The following is a 13953-nucleotide window of genomic DNA, read 5'->3' as shown; positions in this document are numbered from 1 at the left end:
AATTCATCTCCTTGTGCTTGCTATTTAATACTCTAGTCTACACTTAACTCTAAAATCTATCCATGTCTGTGGATAAACTGGCTGACATTCAGAATCTCATTGCTCACTAGTCAAGTGGTGTTCTTACTACAGTTATGTGACAAAATAACCATTTCCCTTGACATCCAGACGCTCGTGCAATCATCTGCAGGATAGAGCAGCAGATATCAAAAGCACTTGTGGTACACAAAACACCCCAATCCTTAAAGCGAGATGTGACCTACTATGGTCTTCATAAGGTGGGATAGCCCCATTGATGTTAAAAAATAACTGACAGAGCCAACCCTCCTCGGCAATCTCTACTTTAGCCACAGGGACGAGTCAGACATGCTGCAAGGGAACAGGAGTTGAAGTGACTAAACATGCCTTCTTGCCATTGTGCCGGCATGCGTGAAAAAACCCAGAAAAAAGTGTGAGCAACCTCGAAAAAGGGTGCTTGGAAGCCGTTATTGGGATTAGTTGATGGAATGGCTTGAAGCTTCCTAACAACATGTATTCTTTGAGCTGTTGAGTTTCTAAAATGACTGTTTTAAAAACAATAGCACTGTTTACTTACATTGCTAAAATCTACATTTTGGAAGCAGGTTTTATAAAAAAAAAAATCCGCATTTTGTAGCGGCCTATTAGACTGTTTGTAATTTTAAGAACTTAGTCACAGTGCTTTATGTTAAAGACTGGGACCCTGTATCACTAAACATACGCAAGTCACTATTCACCCTGCAATGACCTTGTCTACAATGCCATTTCTGTGTTGGCTAAGTACCAGATCAAACCATACAGGGTTCAAGAAAGTAGAGAAGAGTGGGGCGTGGCTTGCAGCATGCCGAGCTAGACGTGCGGCTCGGGAGCTCCCGGCCGCCGATACCTTGATCCGTCCGAAACTACATGCCACATAAGTGAAAAATACCTGTCAAAGTGCGGAGGGGACCACCGAAGCTGCGACGCTGTCGGGAGAGACCCGCTAGAGCGGTGGGAGCCCGGTATCAGCACTCTGCCGGGCCGGAGACCGAGTGGGCTGTGAGACCAAGATGGCGCCACGGGCTCGGCAGTAACACCGGACCAACGCCGGACACCCGGGAGCGGCCTGCGGCAGCCGGGAGGTCGGCGGGTTGACACCGAAAAGACACGGGGCAGGAGGAGCGAGTGTGGCAGCCTGAACACCTGCTACGACCGATCCCGATTCCCGGCCGCACCTCATCAATATGGCGGCGTGAGGAGGAAGAAGTGCCCGGGAGCCTGCACCGGAGGGATCCGCCACAACACGAAGCTGACCCCAGTTGGAGCCCGTGTTCCCCAGCGGCGGCGGCCCCCCTGACGCAATCAAGTGAGTGGTGGGAACCCCCCCCTAGATCCCAACAATATCTACCCAAGATGGCGGCATGAATTAACGGCGGAGCTCGGACGGAGCTCGGGAATTGCCCTGGGGGGACCCGGCCTGCTTGGAGGCAGTGAGCGCTGTCTGGAGGGGGCCCGCAAGATCACTGGGGAGCAGGTGAGGCGGGAAGTAGCTCCAAACCTCCTACACGCACCTGGCCGCCCTTTACAAACATGGCGGCCAGGTAAACGAAACCCGCGCTTACAGGCAGCGCGCCCGGGAGAAGAACCAGGGCTGGCCTAGAGACCGGGCGGACAGACACAGGTGGAAGTGCCTGCGGACCTCGTGGGTGATAAGCGCCAGCTACAAGGAGTCAGCCCACATACACCCTTGCGGACACCAGGGGGGGGCGGCCCAGGATACGGCGACTACGGTGTGGCTTTGCGCTGCCAAGGTTACAGGTTCAGGAGGACGGCGATGCCTCTGCCCGGGACTGTTGGGAGATCCACAATTTGAATATTCGCCTGTCCCCGCATCCCTGCAAGACCTAACCTTCACGGCCAGACGACCTTCCACGATCATCGAAGGGGGGGGTCGACAGCCTGGCGGGATATTCTCAAAGAGCACCCAGGAGGGCTCGGGGGGCTAGTGGAACAGGAGTGACTGCGAACTCAGCGCGGCACAGCAATGTAACTCTACAATAGGTCTCCGGTGCAGGGGGGGGACCAGCGAGCGGAGGGCTGGAACACGTAGTGCCGCACCCGAAGCACGGTAAAGGCTCCGGTGGCAGATACACGCCGTCAATACGGACATACAGACGCTACTGAGCAGTGCTCGGAGGTGAGAGGAACGCAGCAGCATCAGAGACACATAGCCCGACCGCAAGCGACCATGGGGAAAAAAGAAACTATCCCCAAATCCTTGAAACAAGGACCTATTGACAACTTTGCAACTTCCCGTCCGGGCAGGGAGAACCCCAGCACAGCGCTGGAAGGGCCAATAGACGCTGGTAGACTTCTGGCAGCAATTCAAGCGTCGAGATCCGACATCCAGGAATCGAGAGCGGTTCTGGAGGTCAAGATAGGCGAGGTGGGGTGGGAGGTCACCCTCCTGCGACAGGACTTCAGGAACTTGTCGGCTCGAGTCACTGAAACTGAAACACGAATTGGGGAAGCGGAAAACTCACTCACCACGCTCCGAAAAGACATGGTGGAGCTCCAAGCATCGCACAGACAACTCCTTTGGAACGTGGATGATGCGGAAAATAGGGCACGCCGCAACAACCTACGCTTTGTAGGCTTTAGAGAAGGGATCGAGGGGAACGATATGGCGGCCTTCCTCCACACGTGGCTGACTACGGCCTTCCCTACGGCACGCTTCTCGGCGTGCTTCGTGATCGAAAGAGCGCACAGGGCACTGCTGGCGAAGCCCCCGGAAGGTGCGAGACCTAGACCAGTGATTGCACGCTTTCTGAACTTTGCAGACAGGGACATGATCCTTCGGGAAGCCAGGAAATTGGGGGAGATCCGGCTAGAGAACACCACCATCATGATCTTCCCGGACTACAGACAGGAGGTCCAGAAACAGCGACGCTCCTTCGACCTGGTGAAGGCAAAACGGAGGGCACTAAAGATCACCTACATGCTGCTCTTCCCTGCGAAACTCAAGGTTATTTACAAAGAGAAATCGATCTTCTTTACCCACCCTGAAGATGCATGGCAGTGGCTTGAGGAGAGGCCGATCCTCAACAGCAGGGAGGCGGCAGGACGCGAGGAGATGGGCAGGTCGCTGAGAGAGAGGACGCAATGGGGGCTCCCAAAGCCACAACGGCGGAAATCCAGAAGACTGCATTCTCACACTTCTGGGACGCCATATCAGGCCCGCACATCCGCGGGTGCAAGGAGAGGGCGATCGGAGTCACCGGGGGAGTCCTCCACTGCGGGCTCACGAAGACAAGTCGTTCGTCAATCTATCCTCTCGGAAGGTGACGCCGAAGTTAGAGCGGATGAGGGAGAATCGGAACTTGAGGAGGTAGAGCCGAGGGAGGATCAGGACTCGATGCATCCACTGGAGAAGGAGATCCATCATCTGGAGCAGGACCCTTCCGACAAACATAGCGGAACTGACTCGGCTACACAAGACTCACACTCATGAACAATGACCGCGTGGCATACCAGAGACGGCGGCCGGGGGGCCCGGAGACACGCAAGTTGACATTCCCCCTTTGTTATTTTCACTCTGTCCAGTGTGTGTGTTTCTTGAATTGGTTAGAAATTGGGCTAGAAACGACACTGGGCCTAGTGCCCCCACAACACTTCACGTTGGGGGGAACGTTGAGGGTTAGTTAAGTGAGGGGAGGAGAGGGTGGGCGACAGACCGACTCCCGCTGAAAGCTGTGTCCTATATTAGGATGAGTCTGGAAGGGGAGGGTGGTGGGGTGGAGGGGGGATCAAGGGGGGCTGGAGCTACAATGAGTTGGGGGGGGGGGAACAAGGTTGGGGGGGAGCCACAGTTGGGGGAAAGCCACAAAAGCACGTTTTGACACTCCATCCCAGACACCCGCCATCTGCACCGCGAACAGCTGAGAATCAACCCACACAATGGCAGGTACACTAGCACCACAGGCTAGGGTTGATGGGGGACTCTCCATTCTAACGTGGAACGTGAATGGCCTAGGATCAAAAGTTAAACGGGGACTAGTGAATACATACTGGCACCGGACGTCATTCTCCTGCAGGAGACACACCTCAAAGGTGACAGATGTGCATTTATAGCGAGGGGTAGACACAGGGTCCTGGCACACGCGGGGTACACCTCAGACTCCAGGGGAGTTGCGATCTTGGTTAAAAAATCAACATCATTCTGCGTCACACGCACATGGAGTGACCCTCAGGGAACATACGTGGGGGTACAGGGGACATGGAGGAGACAGCGCTACACTATAGTGTCGGTCTGTGCACCGCCAAAGCTTCAGACACGTACGCTTCAGGCGATCACGTCAATTCTCATCGACACAGCAGACACCATACAAATAGTGGGAGGTGATTTCAATGACGTGATGTCAGACGAACTAGACCGTACGGGACAACCACGCAGAGGGGGAACGCAGACAGTTCTGGCGCAAACGATGGCCACGATAGGACTCACCGACACATGGTGATGGCGCCACCCTACACAAACCGCTTACTCCTTCTACTCGGGGGCTCACAAAGTCTTTTCAAGGCTAGACTATATTTTCATGGCAAGGCAACACCTAACAGTAGATGATGAAGTGGAGTACAAAGCGAGGGGTATTTCAGACCACTCACCCCTGTACGCGAAGGTAGGTGGGGCAAGGCAGAGGAGAGGCACTGAATGGCGCCTGGTGGCTTGGGATCTCCAATCCCCGGAAATTGCACGTGGCGTCAGGGCTGACATCAAGGTGTACATAGCCGAAAATGAGGGGTCAGTTTCCTCAGGGGTAACCCTCTGGGAGGCGATGAAACCGGTACTAAGAGACAGAATTCAGGGAAGGTTGAAAGAGGAAAGACAGAGACAGCAGGGGAGGTGGCAGACTTGGAAGCCTCCATCCTGACCCTGGAGGAGGACTACCAGGCACATAAAGGGGCAGACACGTTGCGACGACTACTGGATGCCCAAAGACAGTATAGGGAGATGGTCTCGAACGAGGCAAAGACACAGTCGCTGGCAACCCTACATCATTTGTACGATGTGGGGGACAAATCAGGTAAGCTCCTGGCCTGGATCAGCAGGAAAGAACTGGACGCAAGATGGGTGGAACGAATCAAAACGGAGGACGGTGGTGTGTGGTGCACCGATGTAGGGATAGCAGAGGCATTCGCTACCCATTACGAACGATTTTACAAAGCCAAAGACCTGGGGGACGTAGATGTAGCACTACAGTATCTGGAACAAATGGAGATACCAACACTATCTCCTGAGTCCAGCTTGGTGCTGGAAGCCGACATCACGCTCGACGAGATAGCAGAAGCCATAGCAAAACTAAAAACAGGCAAGACGCCGGGGCCCAACGGATTCCCAGCGGAATTCTTCAAGAAGGCCTCGGACCTCCTGACACGCCATCTTAAAAACCTCCTGACTGAATCATATCAGCAGAAGTCGCTGCCACCAGACCTCGCGTTGGCCACCATCATACCGATCCACAAAGAGGGCAAAACCAAAGAGGACTGTGCGTCCTATCGCCCCATTTCCCTCCTTAATATGGAAGTGAAGGTGTTAGCGACCATCTTAGCAACTCGCATGAGAGCGGTGCTCCCAGATCTTGTCCATATGGACCAGTCGGGGTTTCTCCCTGATAGAGCGACAAAGCTAAACCTTAGGCGCACCCACAACTGGTTGCAAGAGGTCAAGGAGAGAAGCGAACCGCACTGGTTCCTCTCACTTGATGCAGAAAAAGCGTTTGATGCGGTGCATTGGCCCTTCCTCATGGCGGTACTCCAGCGGTTTGGCTTCGGACCGAAACTCTGTGACTGGATACAGCTCCTATACAAGGCCCCGAGAGCACGGGTGAGAGTGAACGGGAGACTATCCCGCGAATTCAAGGTCGAACAGGGCACGCGACAGGGATGCCCGCTGTCCCCCCTGCTTTTCACACTTACCATCGAAATCTTAGCGATTAACATTAGACGGAACCCGGACATCCATGGCTTTTCACTAGACCCCTCAGTAGCTGTACAGGAAAAAATATCACTACGCGGACGATGTGCTCCTATACATTACCAACACCGACATAACAGTGCCAGAGTTATTTCGGGAACTGGGCAGCTTCGGAGCAAGAGCAGGCCACACCATAAACTGGCACAAGTCGGTTCTCTACGACCCGCAGGGGAGGGAGCAATGGGGAGATATCCCCGAACGCCTGGTCACTACCTCCACAGGTTTTCAATACCTAGGAATATATATCACCCTAGACAGGAAACTCTCATTCTCCAAAAATATCGACAAAATCATGGGGAACGCGGTGCAGGACATGGACAGATGGAAACGGTTGACGCTCACGCTCCTGGGCCGGGCGGCGATGTACAAAATGATTACCCTGCCTAAGTTCCTATACGCGCTCCAAAATGAATACTACCCACTCCCGAACAATACGATACAAAAGATACATGCAGATCTTCGCACCTTTTTATGGCTGGGAAAGCAACCGCGAATAGCTCTGCAGACACTCCAACGACATCAATATAGTGGGGGGATTTCTCTACCTAACTTGGAGGCCTACTACTGGGCGGAACACCTGACCCCGATAAACGACTGGATACATGTCCCAGCGGATCACCCGACGTATACCCTCGAAAGACATACACTGTCACACAGAAACATTCTAGATTATCTGTATGGTGGTAGGATTAGGACGTCGCTACTACCTGCAACGATAATCACACTGAAAGCATGGCGGCAGGCGACCAAACGTACGGGATGGGAGGGAAAACCCACCAGACAAACGCCGTTGTGGCATTGCCAATGGCTGATAGAACTTGGTAAGCTCAGGGGCTTCCAACGGTGGGACGATATCGGTATATCACACATAGGTGATGTGATTTACAGGGGGGAATTGAAATCATTCCAGACACTCAGCACTGAATTCGGGCTCCACCACTCACAACTGTTTAAATACACGCAACTGCGACATGCCTGGAGGGCACAAAATGTTTCACCTACGGACATACCTGAATATGCACCACTGGAGGGCAGACTCCTCCAGGAACATATAATGGGTAAAGCGGTCTCCCTCACCTACAAAACCCTGACTAATAATATGCTGGGCGACCTGGCGAGACTGAGGGGCGTGTGGGAGGCAGAGGTGGGTGAGATGGAAGATCTAGACTGGGAGATGGTCCTCATGCACCCCCGTGAGGTAGCGATCAAATCCAGGTTACGTCTCATTCAGTTAAACGTGTTGCACAGGACGTATTTTGATAGAGTGAGACTACTTAAAATGGGGAAAATAGTAGACTCCACATGCCCTAGGTGCGGTCGTCAGCAGGGGGACTTCTACCATACCATATGGCAATGCACACACATACAAAACTACTGGACACAAATCTTTACTGAACTGGGGGAGGTTCTAGGGGTGGAACTCACACAGGAGCCTAAGCTGGCCCTACTGGGCATGACCACCGAAGTAGACTTGCCTCGACCCCTGCTAATTTTTCTGGTACTAGCGCTGGTGGTTGCCAAGTGGGACATAGCAAAATACTGGGGGGGCCACAGCATCGCCGAGCATTGAAGAATGGAGACGGGGGCTGGACCTCTACATGGCAGCGGAGAGGGTAACTTATAAGGCAAGAGGGTGCCCCAAAAAATTCCGAAGAGTGTGGGCCAAGTGGAGGCAGTACCATGGTCTGGAGGGGGGCAGTGAGGGAGGGAACTGGAGGGAAGGAGAGGAGTGAAACATAAAATGTGATGAACAAGGACCTGTATTCACTGTGACTACAAGCTACGAGGTACCGCGGGAAGGTGGGAACAGGTTGTGAACTAGATTTGTTAAAGATTGTGGTTGCGGGGGGGGGGGGAGGGATGGGATGGAGTGGGAAGGGTTGTGCATAAACGTGTCGATGTAAGCGGAGAACGACCCTCAACAGCAACCCAAGGTGTGATACGTGGCACGGCGGAAGATTGTCGCACTTGCGGCAGTTCAGTTGAACAGTTGAGGGGGGAGGGGGAGTTGAGGGTTAAATAGGGACTAACTTCAATCTAAAAAAGCAGATATTTAATGTGATCTGGATTGTTATTACCGGCCACGCTGGTTTGCCTTCAGCATACACCTTACAAACGCCGCCCAACCTCCGGGGTGTGGGCTGATTGGCCGTGTGACATTGTGTTTTTTCTACATTTTGACTCTCCCGCGTCTGGGACAACTGAGACTTGCATACCATGCTGGCCTTTTTCTTTCTCTGCAATAAAAATAATTTACAAAAAAAAAAAAAAAAAAACAGAGAAGAAAAAATAACTTTCAAAAGCTCCGACTATTGTGTTTTACGCAGGGAGCCTCAATAAAGGAACATCAAACGAGCATCTACTCCACTGGTCGGAATAGAAGTGATTTTCCATTTTCAACGTTCGAAAAGAACCGGCAGTAGACAGGAAGCGTTTAAAACGTGCACAGGTAACTAACACCGGCCTTCAGACGGACTCTTAGGAGGCCCCCATTAATTTGTTACTTCTTCTCAAGTACTTAGGCTACAGGCAACCTACTTTACAGTGGCGTGAGCTCCTCACAAGGTTCATAAACCAGCAGCATAACAGTGAACATATTGGAGTACTGAAAAGATATTGCTTGTGGTTATGAAACAGTTACTACATAAGGCAACTTAAACCTGTGCAACTGCCCGAAATCTGTATCTGGAAGGAAATGGGGGGGGGGGGGGTTAAAAGTAACAGCATTTTTGATCTTCATGTATATGCTAAGGTTCTAGTGAGTGCGTTGGGGTAATAATGGCCGTACTATACAATAAGGCTACTTTGCGAGAATAAAGTTAGTTAACGGAACCGCGCTTAATATGGCAACTTTACCTGACTATAGTGATAACAGGCAACAAACTCTGAAAGGGTGCAGTTTATAGTGAAACCGGTAATAAGGAAAAACATAAAAAGACGGTCTAACACGCAGTTAGTACAAACTTTCCAGCGGCAATAAAGAGCACCCACGTCTCCGCATGCCCCGCCCGATAAAAACGGTAGTCTGTTTCATGCTGCCATCCTCGGGCACCCTTTTACTGGACCAAACTTTTTATAATTTCACTTGATACCAGGCATTAATTTTGCATGCTCAGTGTAACCCTGCCGTACAGGCCTGTTTCTCCTGTCGGTTGTCAGACCTGGCTAGCTACTCTCTCGCTCTCCTTCCGGCAGGCAAAGGCTGCAAACCGCAGTTCCATTGTACCAGCAGCAACAGATCTAGCAAAAATACTATCCAGTTGTTCACAGATTGTAAGAATGTTATTGTTAACGTTTACAAACAAATTTGCACAAAATACTATGCACAGTCGCTCTCTACAATTTGCCTGAATGAGTTTTCTGAAAATACGAAAACACGACCTTAACGTTATAACACGCTTCCGTATGCAACCCTTCAGACATACAGCAGGTTTAGAAATAACACTTAGTACCAGCAGGTGCTTCCTAGCAGTGACTGCTGCCCTTCTCCTCCTCCCACAAAGAGCTGCCTCATGCTTGCCTGACACACACTCAACCATCAACAAAAACAACCAGGAGCCACCCGTCCCCCATCCCGGGGGGTTTAAGTGGGCCGAGCCTCTTGCCTGCTCGGATTATTTCATGGTCACTGAGCAGGTCTCGGCGACTCTCACGCATAGTCTGAGAGAATAATACATCATTTCAAGGCAAACATATGGCTCGGGCTAAGAAGCGGAAGCAGCAAGGTAGACTCCGAACTGGGAAATATCCACACCAGGGGAAATATCCACAACAGAGAAAAAAATCTACAAAAATTGAAAAACGAAACCGAATACCAGTAAACTGCCCAAATACCACTGCCCCTTCGCTACAACGTGCTTTTGTGACTGCCACATTGTTTTAGTCAGCTTGTACTGCAGACAGTACAATGCAATGACAGCCGAAGGCATTCATAAGATGAATGGCGGGGTAGAGAGTATGTTGACAGTAGGGAAGGACATCGACGGACAGTGCCCCTTCCTGTGGAATGACTGAGAAGGTGGTACACTAAGCACAGGCTCAGATAACAACAACGGGGTAGTGTCTAATGAATGGGGCATCAGATGGACAAATGGCAAGTTCACCAGGTGTACGGAAACGCCGTTGAAGGGGGTACGCTGGGTAAGAGCAATAGGGTGTCAAAGGACGCATAGAGAGCACACACTACAGTCCTGCCTCCCGCAGCCCCGGCCTCCTCCTCCGGCGCCTTGCCCTCGCTCTGCGGCGGCTCCACTCGCGCCGGAAAAAGCTGCCCTCAACGCCCACCCTGGGCCATGCCTGGCCGAGCGCACACTGGGGTCAAAGCCTCTGCTGCCCGGGATATACGGGGCATTAATGGTACACGGAAATGGCCGGTTCCACCATCAGCAGCGACCTGCACTCGCCATGTTGAAAGGAAGCAACGTCACACACACACAGAGCCCAGCGGCAGCCAGGGAGCGCACCGGCCGGGACGGGAGGGGGAGAGCCCAGGAGAGGAGGAGAGAGGTGAGAAGAGGGGTGGGGGAGAGGAGGCGACGAGAAGAAAGGAGGACAGCTGTGAGGAAAAGGTGACCGCGAATCAGGACCTGGCACAGGACATATATTTTGGGGGTGGTAAAAAATCCTTGCCGAAAAATATATTGACTGGACTGGGAAGCGTTGTTTAATTTTTTGTTGTTGTAGAAAATGGCAGAAACCTATTTAATAATATGCATTGAAAGCTACAGACACCACGCATTTATGTCTGAAACGTTGTCTTTTTTTATTTATACAGTCTTGACTGCATCATGCGTTTTCACTTCATAGCACAAACAAGTCAGGTCCCGGGCCGGCAGCCAATCACAGCACGGCCCGGGGAATGATGTCACGGGGGTGTCACGGGGGTGTCCCGGGCCGGCAGCCAATCACAGCGCGGGCCCGGGACACACAGCAACAAGGGGCGGGGCTTAAAAAAAGACCCAGAAACGCCCCCGAATAGCGTTTTCACCGGCAAAGCGTGATTGACAGCCAATCTCTTCCAATGGCTAGCCTCCATTTATGGAGCTAGCCAATGGAAGACAGAGGCGGGACCAAAGCCCCATATGTAGAGACATAAGATTTCGCCGTGGGCGAAGCACCTGCTTCGTAGGTGCTACGGCCATGGCGAAACCTAAAAAGTAATTGTAGTTGAGCACTGATCGAGCACCTTGAAAGAGGGCTTCGGTGAGATTCGATTAATGATCACGTTCTATGGTTTAACTTCAGTTCAGCAATCACATCAGCATGTGACCTCCCCCCACCCCCGCGAGCCTAGGCTCGATTCACTACTGTTAAGGAACAGCTGAGCTCTCCTGGTCAAGAGCTCTATTCATTTTAAGGTTATAGAAGTATTGGCTTGCCTTCTATAAAATGTCTGAGCACCGCAGGTCAACAACACACACTTTGTCGCGTAACAAGTCATTTAAATGCAGCGTTCTTCAAGAGCTCACTGGAAAAAACAAAATACTGCCATCAGCACCATATAAGTTTAGGCAATTGACAACAATTCTCCTCAATTTCTTTCGTAACATTTAGACACTTTAGAGAGATGCAACTAGCCCCTAAATATGAAGTTACTTTCTCAGAAGAAAGAATGAAGCTTTGTGAAGTGCCTACTGAAGAGTTCTGGAAGGACCACCCAGTTACGGCGGCAGGGGTAGGTCGTTCAGTGCAGTGGCGCTGAGTTTAGGACACTGCACCTAGAGGTGTCACAGCCCCGCCAGACACTGTTGAGGCCTGGCTATTCGAGCCTGTTGACTTCCCTCAACACTGTTAACGTACTTTACCTTTTAAACGTGGTAAGTAGGTTGGTCCACAACTACCAGGTGGTATAGATAGTATACACATGGTCCTGATGAATTGCCGCCTGATCCTTAGGACGATTAAGGCAAGAAACATGTTGACCCTATTAGAGTAGAGCGCTAGGATCTGGAAGCATTACATTCAGATAAGTCGCCACTCTTTCTTCTTTTAATCAGGTGGGAGACATCTTACTAAAATTGGTTTTTGGACTACCCAACCTGTTTTAGCCTACACTTTCACTACACCACATCTACACTTTCCTAGGCCCCTTACCCACACCTCACCAAACTTCAGGAACAAAAGATCTCCGCTAAAGAGCCCCTCATTATGTGCCCGTCAGGTATCGCAGCGTCGACCAGACGAGGATCAGACCCGATGATGAAGCATGACACCTAGCTGCCTGGGTGTGTGAGGGCCCTAGTTCAGAAAAGGTCATACTCTCCCACCCTACTCCATGATATAGGACTACATTATCCTATATGTACCTCTCTGTACTACGACCCCCATTAACCCACTTAGGAACTGCATACCAATTCTTTTTTGATTTACCTGGGCATGTATGCTGGACCTTACCAAAAGCCCTTTTGAGTCCCTCTTTTTTGATTAATTCTTGAAGGAAGAACCACTTCTTCTAGTTTTCTCAACGATGCCTGAGTGAGGATTAACAAACGTAGAAGGCGGCCCAGAAAGGACTGTGGTGAATCTACTTGATATTCCAGTATACAAAAACAAGTTAAATAGGCTTGGCAACCACCTGGAAAACATTTCTTTAAAGTGCTCTAAAAGCTAGGGACCTGAATGCTGCCTTGTAGAGACACGTCAACAGTGCTTACTGTAAAAGGAGTGCTGGCAATTCTGTGTGGAGCATATCTACTGCTTATCTGTGTTAGAAGACACAAGAGAGAGAGAGAGATGCCATGCATTCAGAAGACTTTTAGTTTGTCTTGCCAAATGGAGGTTCAAAGCCACAGAGGCCTTCGACAGTGGAGGACGGACTGGACAATCCAGTGTCAGACTCGAAGGGCACATCCACCAATGTAGGTCCAGGAGGCCAAATGGAAGATCTCTACGTGAGCCCAGAGACTCCCCCAGATGCTAGTGCCAGTCATCTCAGACATCAGTGAAGCGCTGCCATACACTACCTGGTGAGCAGCAACAATAGTCTACACATGGGCATCAGCCCAGCAGGTGGAGAACCTACAGAATTGACTTTGGAATCCGAATCAGAAAGCCTGAAATCATACCCCAAATATGAGGAATGAGCAAATATGAGCAATCCTCTAATGGTGAGGAAAAGCTCCCAAAGAAATTCTTACCCCTTTTAACAAGAGTCCATAGAGTGGTACTCTTGGAGAAGAGTGGCACATAATTTTATTCCATTTACTTTTTAGTTCCCAAGAAGGTTATGGGTGTTAGATCCATTCTGGCCTGGGACTCCTAATTCTCTTCACTCTGCAGGAGAAGTTCAAAATGCTGTCCCTAAGCCATGTACTGCTGACCTTCAGGGGGGAGGATTGGATGTCGTCCATGGATCTGCTGTGAGGTGGTATCTGGATTGAAGCCTTCGGACATGAGAGATCAGTCCCTCTCTTGGAGAGTGGTTCAGAGGGATGTGGAGACATCCTGAAAATATCAAGCATGGCCTTTGACACGTCCTCAACCTGGGAAGGTTCAAGAACTCCTATTCGATCTTTATCAGGTCCAATATTGACTCGAATGATGAGTAAGAGACCCTCATCTATGAAAGGAACAACCAATTCTCTGAATGGGAGAGAACCTGTATCTTGACGAAGAAAAGGACTTCTACTTTCTGTGGCCTTTTTGTATTTTTTACAAGAGTACTGCTTGGGGTACTGATCTTCGTGAGTGGGCTTACCCGAAGGAGGGGAGGGAGACCACTATGGAGTATCCTAATGGGACCTTGCAAAAATTAACTTGGCCTCTCACTCCCTGTTTGCCTTAGGTGCACGGATGACGTCGCAGGCTGAGGGGTTGTGGATATAACACAGATACTACATACAGATGTTGTACAGTTCTGGTAATGACATCAAGATGGTGTCATTTAGACTTGAGACCTTGAGAGGTGACATTTGGTCTAGATG

General features: G+C 50.9%; 1 protein-coding gene across 1 annotated transcript in view; it reads right to left on the bottom strand.

Moving 5' to 3' along the window:
* Window positions 1-13953, bottom strand: part of AFG3L2 (AFG3 like matrix AAA peptidase subunit 2) — a 134284-nt gene that overhangs the window by 32085 nt on the left and 88246 nt on the right. The gene's annotated exons all lie outside the window — the stretch shown is intronic.

This window comes from Lissotriton vulgaris, chromosome 4_1, assembly GCF_964263255.1.
Source record: "Lissotriton vulgaris chromosome 4_1, aLisVul1.2, whole genome shotgun sequence".
Taxonomy (NCBI): Eukaryota; Metazoa; Chordata; class Amphibia; order Caudata; family Salamandridae; genus Lissotriton; species Lissotriton vulgaris.
Note: the sequence above shows the minus strand (reverse complement) of the source record. Positions and strands in the feature narration are given on the sequence as shown.